This window comes from Ciconia boyciana, chromosome 2 (genome assembly GCF_034638445.1).
Source record: "Ciconia boyciana chromosome 2, ASM3463844v1, whole genome shotgun sequence".
NCBI lineage: Eukaryota > Metazoa > Chordata > Aves > Ciconiiformes > Ciconiidae > Ciconia > Ciconia boyciana.
In genome coordinates, this window is record NC_132935.1 from 167,686,575 (window position 1) to 167,707,254 (window position 20,680).

At 49.7% G+C, this 20,680-nt stretch overlaps 1 long non-coding RNA gene across 1 annotated transcript; it reads right to left on the minus strand.

Moving 5' to 3' along the window:
* Positions 1-10,552: 10,552 nt before the first annotated feature.
* LOC140647204 (uncharacterized) lies at positions 10,553-15,286 on the minus strand. The gene is made up of 3 exons (XR_012040698.1): positions 15,048-15,286; positions 14,045-14,209; positions 10,553-10,789 (listed from the first exon to the last, which is right to left on the minus strand). It is a non-coding gene; the product is annotated as an uncharacterized lncRNA (long non-coding RNA).
* Between the last annotated feature and the right edge of the window lie 5,394 nt (positions 15,287-20,680).

Sequence of the window (20,680 nt, forward strand, 5' to 3'; positions counted from 1 at the left end):
GCATTTCCATTAATAAACTCTCTGGACTGCCTTTTTATTTGGCATGATTCAATCTCAGCTCCAATGGAGACCAACTGAAAAGCTTTTCTCTTTCTTAAACCGAAGTGTTGACAGGCATGGGAAGACCCCTATCCTGACATCTCCAAACGTTTGCCAGCAGTTTTTTGGCGCTCCGGAGAGTTATGCTTCATGCAGAGAGAGGGACAGGTCCTTAAGAAATTCTGCACATTAGCTGTTCTTCAGTTTTCTGAAAGACAAAGTCCCAGTAGCACCAACGCCTCAAGCAACCATTTTGCAAAACATCAAGCCATGATAACTTCTGCCAAGCAGTCCCAGGCCATGAACCACCCTCAGCTTTACAAACATGCCATAATTCTCCATTAAATACAGATGAACAGTACGTCCTTCTCTCTTCTTTTTCTCTGTCATTATTTTAGTGAACAATAGGTCAAAAGCCTGCAGCCAGGCAGTTGCAAATGAAACACTCTCAGGAAAAACCATGTCAAACCTTTCCTGGTGGTACCTAGGTGGAATGAGCTCATCTGACCTTCGGTTTTCCTCAGTTCTTCAGATACCCCAGAGGAAAAAGTCATTAATAACAGCATGGCTTTGCTATTATTAGTTACATTTACAATATCCAAATGCCTGCAAGATGTAGTTTTATTTAATACAGCTTCATCTACCACAGATAGCGTCTATGAAGAGCTGTGGTAGGTTAGTCTGTTGTTGAAAACTGCTTTTTACTGGACATTTTCTACTCTCTAACAATCACATAATAAATTCAGCAGGAGTTTTATTAGAACTCTTGGGGTATTTTTCTTTCAAATATCGTAATATGAAGGGGGAAAAAAATCATACAAAGCTTGAAGCAATTCCTGGCTGACTTGTTTTAACACAGTTTTTGAAAGGGAGAGCCGTTCAGAAACGGCAAGATGACAAGCGCTGTTTAGGAACGGCCTTGCTGGGCCAAGTGAAATGGGTTTGGCTTTCTGTAGTAAAGCTGCAATCTTCTGCTGGAGAGGGGTATCGAGGGAGGGGATTCTGCCCCTCTGCTCCGCTCTGGTGAGACCCCCCCTGCAGTGCTGCGTCCAGCTCGGGGGTCCTCAGCACAGGAAGGACACGGAGCTGTTGGAGCGGGTCCAGAGGAGGCCACAAAAATGCTCAGAGGGGTGGAACACCTCTGCTGTGAGGACAGGCTGAGAGAGCTGGGGCTGTTCAGCCTGGAGAAGAGCAGGCTCTGGGGAGCTTTTCAATATACAAATTATATCGTATACAATTTCTTACAAGATGGAGAGAGACTTTTTACCAAGGCCTGTAGTGACAGGACAAGGGGTAACAGTTTTACACTGAACGAGGGTAGATTTAGATTGGATATAAGGAAGAAATTTTTTATGGTGAGGGTGGTGAAACATTGGAACAGGTTGCCCAGAGAAGTTGTGGATGCCCCATCACTTGGAAGTGTTCAAGGGCAGGCTGGATGGGGCTTTGGGCAACCTGATCTAGTGGAAGGTGTCCCTGCCCATGGCAGGGGGGTTGGACTAGATGGTCTTGAAAGGTCCCATCCAACCCAAACCATTCTATGATTTCCTTCACATGTGTATTTCCAGGTTTTTACTCCGCGCTGCCTGATTTTGTGGGACACACTTCTAGGCAAGGATCTGAGTAATTGAAAATGAACTTGGCAAAATACAGGCAAAAATGAGGTCTTGGAGGTCCAGGTCCAAAGAAGCTGAATGGAGAGGCAGTGTTGACTCTGCATGGCACTCACGAAACCGTTACAGGAGGTTAATTCCCATACCGTCCGCACTCTGAAAATCCTGTCCTCGTGGACCTGGAGAGCTCACAGAAGAAACAGGGCTTCCTCCTCCCTCCCTCCTGCAGCATGGAGATGCTGCAGCACTTGCTGGGGTGGGGGTTATTGTTATTTTTGTACCTAAACTTTAAAACAAAGCAACATTGGTCCACCTGGTCCATAACTAACCAAGCCACAGAAGACTGAAGAAATGTAGTCACAGGAGTATGCTGATGAGATATGTTCATGGAGGAGACGTGAGCAATGTCTCTAAGCACAGTGGTCCAGATGAAACTTCAGACCCAGGTATGTTATCACTTACTGACCACCAAAAGCTATGAGGATAGAGGATTACCTTATATTTGCCCATGCTGTATTTATCCTTGAATATCAGCAACTTGCCACTGGTTAAAACAGGATACTTGGCTGGAAGAGCTCGTTTTCTGACTGAATGGGGATATTCCTATGTTCTTAAGTCCTCCAGACACCTGGGAAGCTCTGAGGAACCACTCTCAGATGCATCAGCCAGTGCTGGGCAACTTTGAAGTCACAAAAACATCACCATCCAGTAAACATTGCAATTCATTTATCTTCTTTAAAAGTCCCGACTCATCTGCGTGGTTCATGGTGCAGCGGGAGAGTGTACAAGGGCCCCACCAAAGTGGAGCAGGATCTAGTCATATTTCACAATTATACTGGTGTGCAATCCCCCAAGGGAGAGAGAGACCATCTCTTGGATTGTTTCATCTCCAACTTCCATGAAACCAGAGACAACGTCCAGCTCCCATCTCACCCTTCACCAGCTGACCACCAGCAGTTGACCATGAGTCACCACAGGTATGAGAGAATGACCAAGAGCATGGAGTAACCCACTCTCCTCCAGTCACTTGGATTTTTTCTCTCATTCTAAATTATATGTCAAAAACTAGTGCAGTTAGAGACAGAGACCCAGACTTTCAGCTGGTACAAATCAACGCAGCATCCTTTCAGTAGACCAAGACCGTCTGCTACCACATACGGATCTGGGGCAGAGAGCACACTAAATAAAAGTCTTCTGAACTGAAGCTCCTCCAGTTGGATCTCATTTTTCCCCCAGAAAATGAGCTGAGAACTTTTCTAACTGTTCAGTGGCCCTGGATTGCTCTTGTTGCCAAAGTCAGTGACATTTGCTATTGAAGAACTACAGAAAAACTTCTCTCCAGGACACACATTTACCAGAACAAATCTCTGACCAGGTGATGCCTCCTGGGGCTGTTCCTGAATTTCATCTTACCTCCAAATCAGTGGGAGGAAATGTAAACAGATGCACAAATAAATTTAGACATGTAGCTATAATATAAAAAGAAATATATGTACTGGCAGCATCCACAGATCACATGCAAAATCTTCCATGCCACAGTACTTTTGACTTCACTGCAAGGTGAGGAAAACTTCAAGATTCAGGGAGTCCTTTGGCCCTTGCAGACTTTGCTGCTGGAAAGGCTCCATATCTGCTCCCAACCCAAAGGACGGAGATGCGGTATGTGGAAAGGCCAAGGAGGGAAGAAAGGGGAAGACCAGGTCATTCTCACCTTTCAGCAACTCTGTGTCCTTTGGTCCAGGCAACAGGAATGATGGACAACCCATGGATGGATGGATGAATGGGTGGATGATAAGCTTTTCATTATTTCTTGATCAAACAGGCAAGTTAAAAACTGATGGGTCAGCCACCGTCCAGGGGAGTCTAAGCACCACTCAAAGTGGCAATGCCTTACGTTATGCTGTTCCAAGTTTCAACATATTTCACTTCTTTCTAAAAGGTCCATCCTTATAATCATGTGGTGACACGAAAAAATTCTGATTTTCTTTAAGCATACTTCTAGTTCTCAAGGTTTGGGGGGGGAGGCTTAAAAACCAGGAAGAAAATAAGAGCACGTGCATACTTGTTCAAAACATGATGTGTCCATCCCATGCCATTTGTACTGCAAAACAAGCATAACTCAACCTCTGCCTGCTGTTACCTCCTGCCTCACACCGTACCCTCCTTCCCAAGCATCGCTCACGAGGAAGCCGGGGAAACGGGAACCAAAATAAACCAATGGATCAGGTGAGCTCCTTTTTAAGTGGTTTTGCGCCATGTGCTATCTCTAGCCCTTAAGATTGGGTCAGCTGCTCCAGAGGCAGCCAGGGAAACCATGGGCAGCCCCAGGAGGAGCCTCCTGTCTCCTAGTCCTCAGCACAGCTGCCAGCCACCTCCTTAAGGGACTGAGCAGTGACCCTGCACCAGGTCTGTCGGTAATCTGGGCCACTGAATTACCCTGCAACTTGGATCTGGTCCCTCGTGGATTGCCAGGGCTGAAAAACAGCCCAAAATCTGGTGGTGCTCTCTGAAGTCCTGCTGGGGTGGAGAGCAGGGTGGCCACCTTCCCCAACCACCATGAGAAGGTCCTGAGCCACCCCCAAACACATCACATGGCCCCTTTTCAGACTCATGACTCCTAAACCAATATGCTCCGGTTTGTTTGGCCTTTTTTCTTCTAAGCTTTTCATCCACTTTCGGGGTTTTGGAGGCCTTCTGGATGCATATTTGTGAGTCTCTGAACTCTCCACAAGGGCAGAGTTTTTCTCGCTCACTTTTTCCAGGTGAGAGCCAAGCTTTTTGTGTGACTGCAGCAAGGGCAGCTTGGAGCAAACCCCCCCTCATCCCTAAGAGCCCTGACAAAAAGTCATGAGGGTTGGCGAGAGCAAGAACCAGCACTCGGAAATTTTCTCTGTCCTCCTTTCTCCAGGCTGCATTACCCAGGGAGAGGGATGGGATAGAGAAGGGGGAAGAAAAATTAATGCCAGCTGTAAAAGTAAAGCTCAATTCTGCTAATGCACCTTGGTCCTGAGCTGTGACCTTCCCCATCCAGCCCCAGCCTTGCACTCGCAGTGACTCCCAGAGCTCTCCCGCAAAGCCCTTGGCTCCGATCACCGTCCCGTTGTGCCTGAAACACCTTCAACACATGGCTGGCACCTCAGCGGGGTGTGATGGAAATAAATCCAGCAGCTGCAGCCAGCTAACAGACGCTAATGAACTTCCAGACGGGAGAATTATATTGGGACTTTGCCATCCTTTTTTTCTGCTGCCCCGTTCTTTTACTGTTCGCCTCTTCCAGCCAACATTGCAGGAATTGCCTTGGGAAGTTTTCGCATGCCTGCGCCAGTAGGAAATGGAAAATCGTGGTGGTGGAGCACCGCATTGAGGGCTTTGCTGTGCACGGCCCGTGGGTTTTGCCCCGGCACCTGCTCCAAATTCCCAGACACAGCAACGAGCCCTGGGCAGGGGAGGACATAGTCCTGCTGAGATCAGAGGCTGTAGCACCGAAAGGCAAGTCCTGGATGCAGAGCTGCTCCCCGCTGCCTGTGTCCCCCCCAGCTCCTTTTCTGCCTCTGGTCACCCCATTAAAGTCCCAGAGAAATCCATTAGTTAGAGCTGGGGCAAGTGGGGCAGGTGTCCTCTTCTCTGCTTGTGCCATGTCTGCAATTAGTGCTCAGTGAGTGTGGGGCTCGTGTTCCTTTAGCCACTGTAAGATCGTAGAATCATAGAATAGAATCATAGAAAGGTTTGGGTGGGAAGGGACCTTTCCAGGTCACCCAGTCCAACCCCCTGCCATGAGCAGGGACATCTCCAACTGGATCAGGTTGCTCAGAGCCCCGTCCAACCTGACCTTGAATGTTTCCAGGGATGGGGCATCTCCCACCTCTCTGGGCAACCTGGGCCAGTGTTTCACCACCTTTATTGTAGAAAATTTCTTCCTTATATCTAGTCAGAGTGTACTCTCTTTTAGTTTCAAACCATTACCCCTTGTCCTACCACAACAGACCCTGCTAAAAAGTCTGTCCCCATTTTTCCTATCAGCCCCCTTTAAGTACTGGCAGGCTGCTATAAGGTCTCCCCGCAGCCTTCTCTTCTCCAGGCTGAACAGCCCCAGCTCTCTCAGCCTGTCCTCACAGCAGAGGTGTTCCACCCCTCTGAGCATTTTTGTGGCCTCCTCTGGACCCGCTCCAACAGCTCCGTGTCTTTCCCATGCTGAGGACCCCCGAGCTGGACGCAGCACTGCAGGGGGGGTCTCACCAGAGCGGAGCAGAGGGGCAGAATCCCCTCCCTCGACCTGCTGGCCACACGATGGTGGCAACCAGCCCCCCAGCACCTCCCAGGACAGAGCCTTCACACCACAAAGATTTCATGATTTTTGCAGCAACCAAGGGAGTCTTCTTCCCATTTTTGAAAGTGCTTGGGCTAAGTCCTGCCAAAAAAATATGAAATCAGATCAAAAGGTGCATGACCCTTGATCGCTTTGGCCCAGTTCCTCAAAGGCACGTGGGCAACTGAGCCCACTTCAGCACAACGGCATTAATGTGGGCTGAAATCAGTAGGACTTGCCACATCCATGTCAACATGGCCCAGCACCCCATCCCTCATACGAGGACAGAGATGGTGATTTTGCAAAGGGCTGCAGCTCCCCTGGCTGCTGGTTATACCCACAGAAACATGGCCAGAGGCCAGAAGTCGGTGCTGAAACTCTCCAAAAAACACAGGCTTTAGGCACTCTTGAAATCATCAGCCCCAGCTTTGCCAGCTCATCCCCTTTGAAGGTACCAAAGAGTCATAAGAGGTCCCCCCATAGGTCATCTCAAATGTAGGTGCCTTGTGTAGACACCCAGTTCATTTGCCCACACCTAAGTATCCTGTGCCATATGAAATACCCTGCGGAATCCCTCCACACCTCCACCTGTCATTGCAGAGGGTCACCTGCCATTGCTACAGGTCTCCCAGAGGTCCCAAGCCCCATCTGTAAGCCATGTCCAGAGCATCTCAGATGGTCCTTGGAAACATCCAAGCATTTCCTAAGCATTTAAGAAATAAAATTCTGCCCTACAGTCTTTGCTCAGTTTTGTAAGATGACATTGCAGAAGAAAATTTTACAGAAACCTGCTCTGGAGGCTTGGAGACCTGTCGAGTCATGACGGCAGCCCAGAAGAGCAGCCCAGGGGTTTTTTTTGTTTCTTTACCAGAAGCAACAATGGTCCTAATTCTCCAGGGAGTTCAGCTCGTGGGACAGGCAGAAGAAACTCTCAACTTGGGAAAAGTCTGGCCAGGGACATCACAAAAGGATTTTTCAGCAGCTGTCAAAAAATGGGCATTTCCTTTCATGTTTCTGCAGCAGCCGGACACTTGAAAGCCTGACCTTGTCCATGGGTGTGGACCACTGCAGAAACATGGCCCGAAGGGCTGAGGACTTGGGATGAAGCCTCCCCTCCATCATCCCAGCAGGTAGGACCCTGGGATCTGCTGGCTCGGGAATCCCACACCAGCGCAATTGCTCCGGCACACCAGGGTCGCTCCTGCTTCGTGTCACGCAGCCATCAAAGGCTCATTCAAAATCTGGCCCACCCTGCTGTCTTTTATTCTGACCGAGCGCATGTTATGCCCAGTTTCTCGTCAGACAAACAGAGGGGTGTCAAGACAACTGTCCGCTAAGGCACTCTCCAACGCCAGAGCGCAAAATGCACAGAAGGGAATCCAATGAAAAGATGCAGGAGGTGGCATTTCTAACAAGAGGAGAAAGAAACATCATAATTTTTAAAAGGCCATTATATTGGCTGAGGATAAACCAGATCAAGTGACCAGGAGAGTCCTGCGGGGATGTATTTGACATTGTTGTCAATTTTGTAGCATATCAGCGCTTTCTACACTTGTCGGTAAAAGGCAGTGAAGCCATCACACTCCAAATCAACCAAAGAAAAACCGACTGTCGTACAGATGCAAGTTATTAAAGAGAAAGGTTGGGAGAGCAGCAGCAACAGCAGATGGTATTTGCAAGGAAGGAGCCAGATTTGCCTGACACAAGGCAGAAAAAGGATGGAGAACATGGAGACAGCAGGAATAGGATGAGGCAGGGGCTGGTTGGGCTTTGTTTCATTTTTTAACCAGTAAATATGCAGTACCCACCACGTGTCTGCAAAAAGCCCAGCAGCAACTCAAAGCACAAAATGGTTCATAACAAATAAAGGCATTTATCTACTCATCGTCTCCCCTCTGAGCAAGGAAGGAAGGTGGATGGCCCAGCACCACCTTATCCCGCCTGCCCAGCTCTCCCAAAATTGTGCTCATACTCCAGAAGTCTTCATACTGGGACCTCCAGGCTGCCACCACCTCCTGCATGCAGGACAGCATGAGCTCCAGACGTTCAGCTGTCTTCCACTTGATGGTGGACCTAGAAAGGACCTAGACCTGAGGTGTGGAGGAGTTCAAGACAGGGGAAGAGGACTCTCATCGGGAAGTTGTTTTTCAGTGCTTCACTGATGCTTCCTGTGTCCAACCTCTGTCTCTGGTCCCTCAGCACCAGGAGCTGATATTTGAGGCTGCGGTTGGCCAACCAGTGCTGTTATCAAGGCCCAGTACCATCCATGGACAACCATGGTCTCAGGAAACTGCAAAAGCAAGACGGAGTCCAGGGCCATGGACACCAACCCCACGTTGGGCCATTGGTGAGTTGGTTCCCTGCAGCCTCAGCTCCCCTTCCTGCACAGGATATGTCGTCCATGAGCCCTACCGAGCCCAGCTGTCGATTGCAATAGGGTCCTCAGTGTGGGTGATTCTCAAGAAGTCCCTTCCACAATGATATTTATAGTGTCACTGGCAATGAGCAGTTGGGTTAGGTCATTGGTTTGTTTGGTCATTAGGTTTTTGTCATTTGTATTGGTCATTAGGGTTGTTTGCAGACCACACCAAGCTGGGTGGGAGTGTTGATCTGCTGGAGGGCAGGAAGGCTCTGCAGAGGGATCTGGACAGGCTGGATCCATGGGCCGAGGTCAATCGTACAAGGTTCAACAAGGCTCAGTGCCGGGTCCTGCACTTGGGTCACAACAACCCCATGCAACGCTACAGGCTTGGGGAAGAGCGGCTGGAGAGCTGCCCAGCAGAAAAGGACCTGGGGGTGTTGGTCGACAGCCGCCTGAATATGAGCCAGCAGTGTGCCCAGGTGGCCAAGAAGGTCAACAGCATCCTGGCTTGTATCAGCAATAGCGTGGCCAGCAGGAGCAGGGCAGTGATCGTGCCCCTGTACTCGGCACTGGTGAGGCCGCACCTCGAATGCTGGGTTCAGTGTTGGGCCCCTCACCACAAGAGAGACATTGAGGGGCTGGAGCGTGTCCAGAGAAGGGCAACGGAGCTGGGGAAGGGTCTGGAGCACAAGGCTGATGGGGAGCGGCTGAGGGACCTGGGGTTGTTCAGCCTGGAGAAAAGGAGGCTGAGGGGAGACCTCATCGCTCTCTACAGCTGCCTGAAAGGAGGGTGTAGAGAGGTGGGGGTCAGTCTCTTCTCCCAGGTAACAAGTGACAGGATGAGAGGAAATGGCCTCAAGTTGCGCCAGGGAAGGTTTAGACTGGATATTGGGAAATTTTACTTCACTGAAAGGGTTGTCCAGCATTGGAACAGGCTGCCCAGGGAAGTGGTGGAGTCCCCATCCCTGGAGGTATTTAAAAGCCGTTTGGATGAGGTGCTCAGGGCCATGGTGTAGTGGTGGGCTTGGCAGTGTTAGGTTTACAGTTGGACTCGATGATCTTAAAGGTCTTTACCAACCTATACAATTCTGTGATTGGTCAGCACAGGACATGGTTTCTGGATTAGTTAATGTAAACCATGCTTCCAGCTGTGCTGCAATTAGCCAAGCACAGGGAAGAGCAGCACGATTGTCCTAGGATTTGTCTCGTGTAGTGATTCCTCTCATTCCCTCCCAAGCCTCATGGCCAGCAGACTTCCTGCAAGGACCTCACCCTCCTCCATCAGGGCCATGATCCAGCTCCCAGCAGCATGGAGGCACCCCATGAGGTGTAATCCTCAGGGTCGGCCAGGGATGAGGTCTTTGAGCCATGCTCACCAGAGAGGAAAAGCTCCTTAAGCCTTTCCAGCATCCATGGCTGCAAGACCCAACCCTACTCTCATGAGCTACAGCCAAGGGTGGCTAAGCAAAAGCAGGTCCCAGAGCATATCGAGGAATTCCCTGTATTGGGAAAGCACGATTTGCTTTGCTCATTTGCACACATCACCAGGCAGTTATCCCTTCAGAGAGTTCGTGTGCTGGACCCAAGACCATGGCTGTTGGTTCTTCCCATGTCTCCAGGATGAACAGATACGCCTCCAATCCCTGAGTGGAAAGCAGACCATTGTAAAGGATTTCTCTGCCTTTTCCATGGAAGGTGCTTGTTGTACTAGCCCCTTGTGGCCAAGAAAATCACAGAATTATAGAAAGGTTTGGGTTGGAAGGGACCTTTCAAGGTCATCCAGTCCAACCCCCTGCCATGAGCAGGGACATCTTCAACTGGATCAGGTTGCTCAGAGCCCCGTCCAACCTGACCTTGAGTGTTTCCAGGGATGGGGCATCTCCCACCTCTCTGGGCAACCTAGGCCAGTGTCTCACCCCCCTCAGGGTAAAAAATGTCTTCCTTATATCCTTCCCTCAACCATCTGTCTCTTTTTCCTTAAAGTTTCTACAAGTTACCTGAACCCCATCCCAGACTGCTGCAAGAGAGGAGACTTCAGCCCAAAGGCAGCTTGAATACAACCTCTCCTGTGCCCTCAGTGCACTCATTCTATATATTTATCTATAGGCAGATGGGTTGGAAATAGATAGGCAGGTCTGCACGCTGCCCTTGGTTCACAAAAACATATAGAAAAGAAATTCAGCCCAAGTAAGAATAGCACCCTTTATTCCTCATCGTATTAACACCAATAATACATGCTAAGGGTACCACTCAGCCAAATCCAAAAGGAGGAGGACTGCTCATCCATGAACAAGAACGGTTTCCCAGTGCATGGTCCTCACTGCAGCAGAGACCTCTTCCACGTCAGGTAGGACTGTCCTAATGATGTTCCCAGGGGATGCCACCGAACCTGCCGCTCCTTCTCCCTGCTTTGTTCACTGTCACCTCCAGCTGCTTGGAAAGCAAGCCATGCTACTAACCAGCTATTCACTAGGACGGAATAGCAGCCAAGCAAAACATGAACAGAAATAGGAAGGTTTAAAATGTGTTTTTTCAAATCCTTCTGCATTTTACTGAATTTCCATGCATATATAAGCAAGCTGTTGGCAAAATCCCACTTTAAATCTCAGCAGCTGAAATACACGCTCCTGAATCCAGTCCCCTCCACCTCATTAATCATTTGACCAACATTTCTCTCTAATCACATTTCAGCTGATTAGCAGATGATGGCCTGGGCCATGAGGCTGAGCTTCACAGTCTCCCAGGACCATGAAGCCCATCTGACTATATGCAGATGTGCCCAACACATCTCCAGCTGAACTAATTACTTTTGGGGTCCTTTGATAGTCACTGGAGATCAAGTCAATCAAGTTCCTCCTTTCACTCCAGCTCACACTAAAATAGATATTTTGAGTAAGCCAGAGGACTCATGCCCTAAAAGTTCTTGGTTTTGTCCTTCAACATGTAAAGGGAGCCCAGGGTGATTTGCTGGGCGGGGGACACCACCCTGAAGATGTCCAGTGTGAAGTGAGAGCCACTCCACGCTACACACCACCACAGAGGTATGCATCAACATTCACGTAGCTCTTTAGAGGCACTTGATAAGACCAGTGGTTTTCACAGCCTCATCCTACAAAGGGGCGAGCATTTCATCATCCATGGCAAGCCAAGGTGCTTGTTCCCTGACCCAAAGCCAGGCTGCACCTCATAGCTGGTGTCCACACACTTAAAACCTTTCCCTCACAAAATAAATGGGCAAATTGAGTCTGGTCACCCCTGTGCCACCCCTGAATTTTGCTGGGACATTGTTTGGGACTGTTTCTTCTCACAGCCCAAACCTGCGCCCGGTGCATGCTAGCCGTGAAGTTGCCTGGGCCATCATCTGACTGAGCTTGAGGCCATTCTTCTTTAATTGAGTATTGGCTGTGCAGGTTCCTAAACTGGGGCCACCTCTAACTAGTGGTGAGAAGGGGAAGAGCCAAGGCTTTATGGCCAGGCTGTGAATGAGACCAGAGGATGGCCCCAGAGGACCCATTCAGTCTTCTCAGAGGACCATGACTCAAAGGTACAGCAATATTTTTTTTATTATTGGTCCGATGAGACATCGCATCAGCAAGGGCAGAGCCCCTAAGTGTCATTCTGGGACCTTCTGTCCAGCCTTGGTCTTGCTCAAGACCAGGTCTTTTTAAGCTGCTTCCTTCCCCTGAGTCTGCCCACCCCATCCTTGCTCCTCCTCTGCTCTTCACCTCCATAGCTGCTCTCTGGGTGGTACCACTCCAGCATAGCCTCTTTCAAGACATTTCCAAGCCACCACAACCATTTTCCTTGACTATCCTGTAATCTCTGCCGTTTCCTGATCCCTCCTTTTTGCATCCTCAAAACACCCCAACATTCTCCTGCGATTCCCATCTCTGCCACTCCTCCCCACAAACCCAGCACTCATATTTACACAGGGCACCTCCCACAAAGTCCATGGTTTCCATTTATCAAGGCAGTGCCAGCAGATTTCCAGATGTCACAGGTCCATCCGACCACACCAGCAGCCAGGAGAGCTTTCCCCACTTCTCCTGGGCTCTGTCCCACCTCACTCAGGGACCCACAGCACTTCAGTCCCAGTGCTTGGCTCAACAAAGCCAGGTTGGGTAGATATTTGACCTCAGAGATACCTACACTCATGAGAGATTGGTGCAAATCAGCTGAATGTGTGCATTGAGGCAATCCAGTCTAAATCACGTTAATCCTCTACTCCTGCCCATAAGTCCAAAGGGCTGTAATTTGATTTACAAAATTCACATCTAAAATTAACCTAAAACAAATTCAGACCTCTTTGATTCTGAGGGCTCATCTACCCAGAGACACTGGGGAAAATTAATCTGAGTTAAGATCCGCAGTGGATTAGTTAAACTGCATTAAAACCCTGTGAGGACATTCTTATTCAGAACTAAAGTGGCTTAATTTGATTTAGCTAAATTCACTTCCAAAACTTGTAACAATTGCACGGGCAGTAAATCAAGATGCAATTAATTATGCATAGCAGGCTGGTGCGGCTCACTAGTGATGTTGCTAAGGTGTGCGGGGAGGTAAGCTCATGCGGTCCATCGTCCAACGAAAGGTCATTTCTCAGGTCCTCCAGGCAGCCAAGGTGTGAGATAAAATTACAGATAACTCGGGTGCCTTGCCAACAGGCAGTTTTCAGCCCCAGCAAGCTGCGATGCCCTCAGAGGGCTCTGCAATCAGCTCTGCACGGCCCGGAGCTCGAGGACCTTAACAAAAACAAGATGTCCCCAAATAAATCACAGAGAGGAGGCAGAGCGAATGCAGTAAATATCCCAGGAAATCAAAGCGCGGTCCCCCGCCGAGCAGGCAGCTGCGCTCCCCACCGCCGGCTGGGAGCATCCTCCTCCCGCTGGGAACAGCAGCCCATCACCGCTGGAGAGGGGCTCAATGGGTCTTTTCTGTCCTCCTGCTCCACTCGAGGGAAGTCCCGCAGCAGCTCCTCCTTCCCCAGAGGAGACCTCACCCATGGGGTGCCGTCCTCAAGGTGGGCAGGGTGCAACTGTCCCCCAAAAGTTCATGGGTTGGAGTCCGGCTCCTTCATGACGTAGGGAAGACAGTGCCTTGCCTTTGGACAGCAGCTCTCTGGATGGTTCAATCCTTGCTCTCCTGAGGCTTAGAGCATCCTTCTCCTTGCACCCAGAGTGCAATCCTGGGCTGGTCAAGGTGGCTAAAGCCAACCCTAGAAAAACTCCTTTGCTTCTCAAACACAGCCCTTGGCCAAGATAGTCTGCAAAGTGAGGAAGCCCCCAATACGCGGGAAGGATGTCCTCCAGCGTCCTTCGTATCACAAGGTACAAATGTGCAGGATTATCATCAGTCGAGGATGAGCCGTGGGATCCCTCCTCCTTTCCTTCATGTCTCAGTCACCCTAGACTGCCTTTGAAATGCCTAATTTCTCCCAGCCCCTGGGCACCACGAGCACAACTCGAGTTCAAACACGGCTTTCAAAGATGCCCAAACGAAACCACAGAGGAAAGGGGGTTTGTGAAATGGGAAAAACTCACACACGCAGACAGATACACAAAGAAACCCTTTAATAAATAACACAAGTGCATGCCACAAACGGAGAAGCAGGGGAAGGGACACTGGTGACCAGCTGGACTTCATCCATATGGTAGAACTTCCCTGATTCATAACCCCAGACCCATTTTACCTCCAAAGTAGCCCAAGACTGGGACCTGGACATACCTCTGCATATGAGACATGGAGAATGGGATAGCAGACTCCACCACAGAGCGCCACTTTTTATTTCTTTCTGTTTCTTAGGATGTAGAGCAGTAAGAATGGAGTTTCCCCAGTCATAGGAAGGATCCTCAGCTATTTCTGTAATGATCTTCAGGTCGAGACTGTAACCTGGTGGAGAAAACAAAATAAATGGTACCTAGGAAGTCATGGGACAGTAAATAAGTCAAGATCTGCTTAATTATTTAAGAAAAAATGCCCCATTTGGGAGAGTAACACTTGATAGACGAGATACCCTTAATCAGAGGGGTAAACAGCTCCTCAGTGATGGAGGAAACAGAAATATTACTTCCAAGATAAATAAGCAGACTTTGAAAAACGTTAATATATTCTTTTCTGTTATTTTGTGACCTGTAAAGATGAAAAGCCTTCTGCAAGTGAAACAGAAAGCAAGCAACAGGGGCAATGAGCCAGCCAGCACCAGGGGAGCGTCGATACTCTTCTGCTCCTGCTACTGCTAAAACAACCCCCCATAAAACAAGTACTGGGGTGTCAGGCGATCTCCCCATCACCATGGACCAGGCACTTCACAAGTCGCTTAGCACCCAGGACCCCATCGCCCTCCCTGGACACAAGTGAGACGACACTGGACATCACCCCAGGGCCTCGGCCAGCTGGCCCCTCTGGCATGGTCACCCATCAGGGCTGGAGGACATGCAGCCACACACTTAGCAGAAGCAGCATTGGACCCCAGATTTGCAAGTGCCCACAGGCTCAACCCAAAAAAAGTCTCCCTCAACTCACAGGAGAAGCTGGTGGTCATCCAGGGTGAGCATCTGGCTGATGTCCCATGAACGTCCTCCTCTAAAACAAGTTTGCCACCTTGGCTCAGGCCAGACACCGCATAAACATAATTCACGCTTAATTCTCCTGTCATTGCATATTGGCGGTGCAGAGAGCACTGTTTGGATTGCACCTTAAAAAAAAGTCATTATTTCAAGTTTCTAACCTGTAGTCCTCTCTCCTCTTTGATGTCGGCATTGGCCTCCTTGTTAGAGTACTGCTAGGGCATGCGGGGTGGCGGTCACCGAGGGTTTTCAAAAGAAACGGCAAATCAGGCACTTAAAATATTCATGAAGACTGTGGTGGACACAGACGGCTGTAAGAAATAGCCTTCATCTTCTCATGGCAGGTGGGAGAAGGACGCATTATGTCAACTGCATGTCAAATGACACCCCGCTTTCCTGAACCCCCATCCATCCTTCCAGTGCTCTCATGTTCAACCACATGCACCAAGACGCCCAGTCCTGGTGGGACTGGGACGCTGGGATTCATGCCAGTTCCTCAAGGTTTTGTCTAACCCAAGCAAAGCCAGGTTTGCTCAAACCATCTGCAGAGGATTTGCAGTCTTGGATTTGCCCTCCAATACAAGGGTGCAAAGATTGAAGGTTGCTGAGAGCACAAGGCAGAGATGTGTGGGCCAGTTCTCCTGCGTGCATTGACAATATCACCCAGTGTCATTCCAGCAGAAGCTGATGGTGGTGACTCCACCACGGACCAGTTTACTCCCAGCACTGGGAAAAGGGTATCTCAGAAGACCCTGAATAGCTTCTGGAAAAAAGCAAAAACTGAAAGAAGCATTTTAATAGAGATGACTTATGGCATTAGCAAATCACAGAGTGTGCATCTCGGCTTCAAAATGGCATTTTGATTGGCCCAACATGATTTTTTAATTTTATTTCATCTTGCGGAGAGCTTTGAATTTGGTTTGGTTTGGAGAAAAGAATCCGAAATCATGAAATTTCCCACAAAACAGAAAAAAATAAATCTGTTTCCTACCCACTTCTATTATTTAGCCATGAAAGACTGCTTTTGAAGGATCCCAGGCTCGGTTGAAAATTTGCCCATAAAATATTCACAGCTTATTTGAAAACAGGCTCTTGCTGAAAGAATAGCGCAGAAATGTGACATCCGAAACGGCCCGCAAGCCGCAAGCACTTTGTGGGTAAATATTCACACTGAACCCACAGTTCTGCGCTGTGGGCGCACAGGATGCCAAACACTGTCCCATGGTCACAGCAAGGTCCTCCAGAAAGGTCATCCTCTGCAGAAAAGGGCAGTTTCCACAGCAGGGCACGTTGCAAGGGCTCCTCAAGACACAGCGTGGCCACCCCATGAAAATATTATGTCAATATTAAAGAGTTTTGCACAGTTTGGCATGTGCTATTAAAGAACAGGCAAGGTCTTTGGTCTCAAGAGTGTGTGCCAATCTCCAGACCCAAGCCACTGGTCTGCTTTCCATGGGCAATGCTTCTATTCATAGAATCACAGAATAGAATCATAGAATGGTTTGGGTTGGAGGAGACCTTTCAAGACCATCTAGTCCAACCCCCCTGCCATGGGCAGGGACACCTTCCACTAGATCAGGTTGCCCAAAGCCCCATCCAGCCTGCCCTTGAACACTTCCAAGTGATGGGGCATCCACAACTTCTCTGGGCAACCTGTTCCAATGTTTCACCACCCTCACCATAAAAAATTTCTTCCTTATATCCAATCTAAATCTACCCTCGTTCAGTGTAAAACTGTTACCCCTTGTCCTGTCACTACAGGCCTTGGTAAAAAGTCTCTCTCCATCTTTCTTGTAAGAAATTGTATACGATATAATTTGTATATTGAAAGGCTCCCCGCAGCCTTCTCTTCTCCAGGCTGAACAACCCCAACTCTCTCAGCCTGTCCTCACAGCAGAGGTGTTCCACCCCTCTGAGCATTTTTGTGGCCTCCTCTGGACCCGCTCCAACAGCTCCGTGTCCTTCCTGTGCTGAGGACCCCCGAGCTGGACGCAGCACTGCAGGGGGGGTCTCACCAGAGCGGAGCAGAGGGGCAGAATCCCCTCCCTGGACCTGCTGGCCACGCTGCGGGCGATGCACCCAGGATACGGTTGGCTTTCTGGGCTGTGAGCGCACAGTGCCGGGTCATGTCCAGCTTTTCATCCACCAGTACCCCCAAGTCCTTCTCCTTGGCTGTACCAGAGGACGGGTCCATGAGCAGCTTGGAAACTCAGTCCCACCGATCAGGAAGAGGCACGCTCCCCTCCTATGTCTCAAAATCAGGCTTTTCACCCTCTTTGTTAAAATTTAATCTCCAAGCAAGTTGGGAGGTAGAAGCTCCCAGGTAGAAGGTGGCTCCCTGGTAGGAGCCACCAGGATGGGAAGCCATGAGAGTTGAGGCTGTGTGCTTGTGCTGGCATGGGACATCACATCAGTTGACGGTGGCCCAAATAGCTCCCAAGGTATCTGGGGCATTTAATGTCATGTAAGCCCAAGAGCCTGGAGGTGAAGCAGCCTTAAAACGCTGATCTCACCCCATGTGCTCTCCCCTTCTGTCCCAGCTGCACTTGTATCTTGCTCAACCTCTAGCCAGAGTTTGCATCCCAGCATCTTACCAGTGGGCGAGAGCAACGTGGTGGGATCTTGTTCATGGAAACAGGTTACCAAAGAAGTTAACCAAGCGATGGCTTTGCTGAGCTGCACAGAGTGGGACTCCCTCTGCCTCCAAACACTCCGCCGGGCACTACCAAAGGTGCCAGGCAGCAAACATTGAGTCCTGGTCAACCAAGACCATGAGAAGGGGCCAGGAGAAGATAAATAAGGACAGATGTAACCCAAAACCATAGCAGGTACAAGGAGTGGAACTGGAGAGAGAAGGGCTGGATTTCCAGGGGGAAATTCAACACCTTGTCAAGAAGAGATGAGCACAACCAAGACAAACACAAGCCTCTCCAGACCCAAGAGCTAGGTCTTGCTCTGAGGCCTGTGCCTGCTGCTATAGTTAATAAAATCTTTGCAAATAAGATAACTTATATATATATATGTGTGTGTGTGTGTATACATACACACACACAAATACATATATAACACAAAACACCAACAACTAGAAAATAAACATTGAGGAATATTTCAGTGTAGTGAACTTGGGTGGCCAAAAATCCATCCCGGGGAACAAAACGCAGCTCCCTGCAAGGAGAGGTAAAACCTGGGGAGAATTAGGGCCCCACCAAGTTGGACACCCATGAGGGGATCTTTGCTTTGGCCTCGGGCTGGTGGAGCACACGACCAGTTTGTGTCGCTGAGGCTCAGCTCAGCATCAGGGTGCGAGGAATGGCCTCTGAAGAGCCCCGTGCTCCAGAGCTGCCAGCGTGGAGCTCAAGATGCTTCTCCCCAACTACATCTGTATTCAGGGCTTGTTCATTTGTTTTTCATGAATATCTACATAGAGACATGTGGCCAATAAAATATTATGTCATAATCAAGATAGCCTGCTAGCAGAAAGAGCCTGGGCGGCTGAATTTCATTGCATTACCAGATGTTCCAGATGTTATCAGTTCCAGGTCTGGGATGCTAGGAACTCTGTTTTTCTTTCTCTTTCAGCATCCCCAGCTCAGAAATTCAGTATTCCTCCAGGCTATTCACAGCCGGATGCTGAGATTGATGTTTGTGTGCCTGATTGACTCCCGTTGACTTCAGGAGATATTCCAGCTGCTATCATGATCTTCAGGCTGATACTTTCCAGCCAACAGTAGGGGGGAAGAGGAGCATGAGACGTTCAACCCACACGTCTTGGAGGAGGCAGGCAGCAAGGGGTGGATGCCCAGCCCTATAACCAATGGAAAGGAGAGGTGGGAGCATCTTGGAAAGCCAAGATGGTCATCCTTTGGAGACCATGTCAAGACCTTTCTTCACCAACTAGGTCTGTGCAGTCAGTCTCAGGGCTCTGCTCCAGCTCTGTCGCTTGAGTTGAAGCTTCCTCAAGCCCCACTTAGACCCTTTGGCCTGCGAAACACCCCCCAACCTACAGGTGGGTCTTTTTGATGCCTCCCCACCCCCCAAAAAAGACATTTTTGGCAAAGTTCAGCTTCAGGGAAGCATTGCACAGCCCCTGGCATTGTCCCAACCAGCTCCATCCTCACCCGTGTCTCTGATCCCCTCCACAGACCTGAAATCTCAGCAAAGGGCAAAGCCATGTCCCACGTGCAGATCCAGCCTGGGCTGTCCTTGGTCCCTAATGACATTTTCAGGGTATTTTGTGGCAAACACACAGTTCCAGCTCGTTCTTCCAAAGTCATGGCGGTCTCACTCTGGGTTAGCTAGCAGCTGAGCTTCCTGGGTCTGGCCCTGGGAGCAGCAGCCCCATTCTCCAGCACTTTGCTTCCTCATCAGACACATGAATTTATTCAAAACCCAGCTGGACACGGTCGTGGGCAACCTGCTCCAGCTGACCCTGCTTGAGCAGGGGTTGGACTAGAGCATCTCCAGAGGTGCCTCCAACCTCTATGGACAACACAGGGGACAACGGGCCATCCCATCAGACCCAGCTAAGGCGCTGCGGACTTCTAGCTTCATTTTCCCCTTGCATCTCCCCACATAACCATCACATCTGCATGAGTTACGAGTTCTGAATTATTATCAGCTCTGCTAGGTGACGGTGTCTGCCAGAAATTGGTCTTGGTTTGGGGGAATCACTGCAGGTTGCAAGCACTCTCAACCCAAAGGAGGCAACGGCTATGTCGAGGTGTCTTGCCAGGACAGAAGATCCCAAGCCATTTGGGAGGGACAGACAAGAGGACAGATGTCGTGCCAACGTTCACCACTGGAGCCTGTGAAAGGGAGAGGCAAGGCTTGGCAGTTGGACTGGTCTGGGAGGTCTGGGACCTGCTCTCACTGCTGCTGGGGAGGCAGGAGAAGATGCAAAGGAGCAAATTCTCCCTGTCCACCCCAAAACACCCTGAGTTTTCCAGAAGAACCAGCTCACACCTCCAGACTCACATGGGCCACTGCTTTCCTTATTTCAAAAAGCAGGGTATGAAAAGCATCCCTCTCCAGAGGAGCTCAACGATGAGGTGCCTCCTCTGGTATCTGGTGGTGTGGATGGAGCATCAGCTCAGTGATCCGGAGAAACCCCCCAAGAGGCACAGGGTAAGTGTTAAGCCTTTGATGTCCCTGGAGCTGAAGGGATTATCTCACTGGGTTATTTATTTACCATTCTCCCCTGGCCTTTCTGATCTGTTTTGTTTGAGAAATTAATTCTGGTCTCACTGTCCACTTTGCAAACAACCTCGAGCCAAATTACCTCCCTGTCCTTGGGGCTCTCCTGTGTCTCATTCTCCTCTTCCTGCCCTGCTCTCAGAGGACCTCCCCTCATCTAGGGAAACCGAGGCAAAGCAAACCAGGGCTGTTTCTCCGAGTGTTTCTGCCATGGCAGCATCCAGAGGATACAGGCACAGGATGAGCACAGAGCACTGCGCTGTCCGAGGGGGCTTCAGGTGGCTCCCTGGGACACCTGCAAAAAAACAAAAAAAACCCCATGGTTAAGTTAAAACTGCTTCTGGGCCATGAGAAGAAGCGTTTGGGATTTTAAAGGGTCTAGAGGATAAACACAGGCTTGGGACACAGCCTTCGAAAGGCAGAAAATCCCTCACCATCTGGCCACACAGCCAGGGAATAAATTAAATCCATGGGATGCAGAGTTTGGTGTTACATCCCAAATGCCCCTGTTCTCCCCGCCCCTCCCCACGCACCCCTCTTTCCCCTGGGCTGGGGAAGGGGGGATTAGTCCCCCAGCACCTGCATGTTAGCCCCCAGGGCT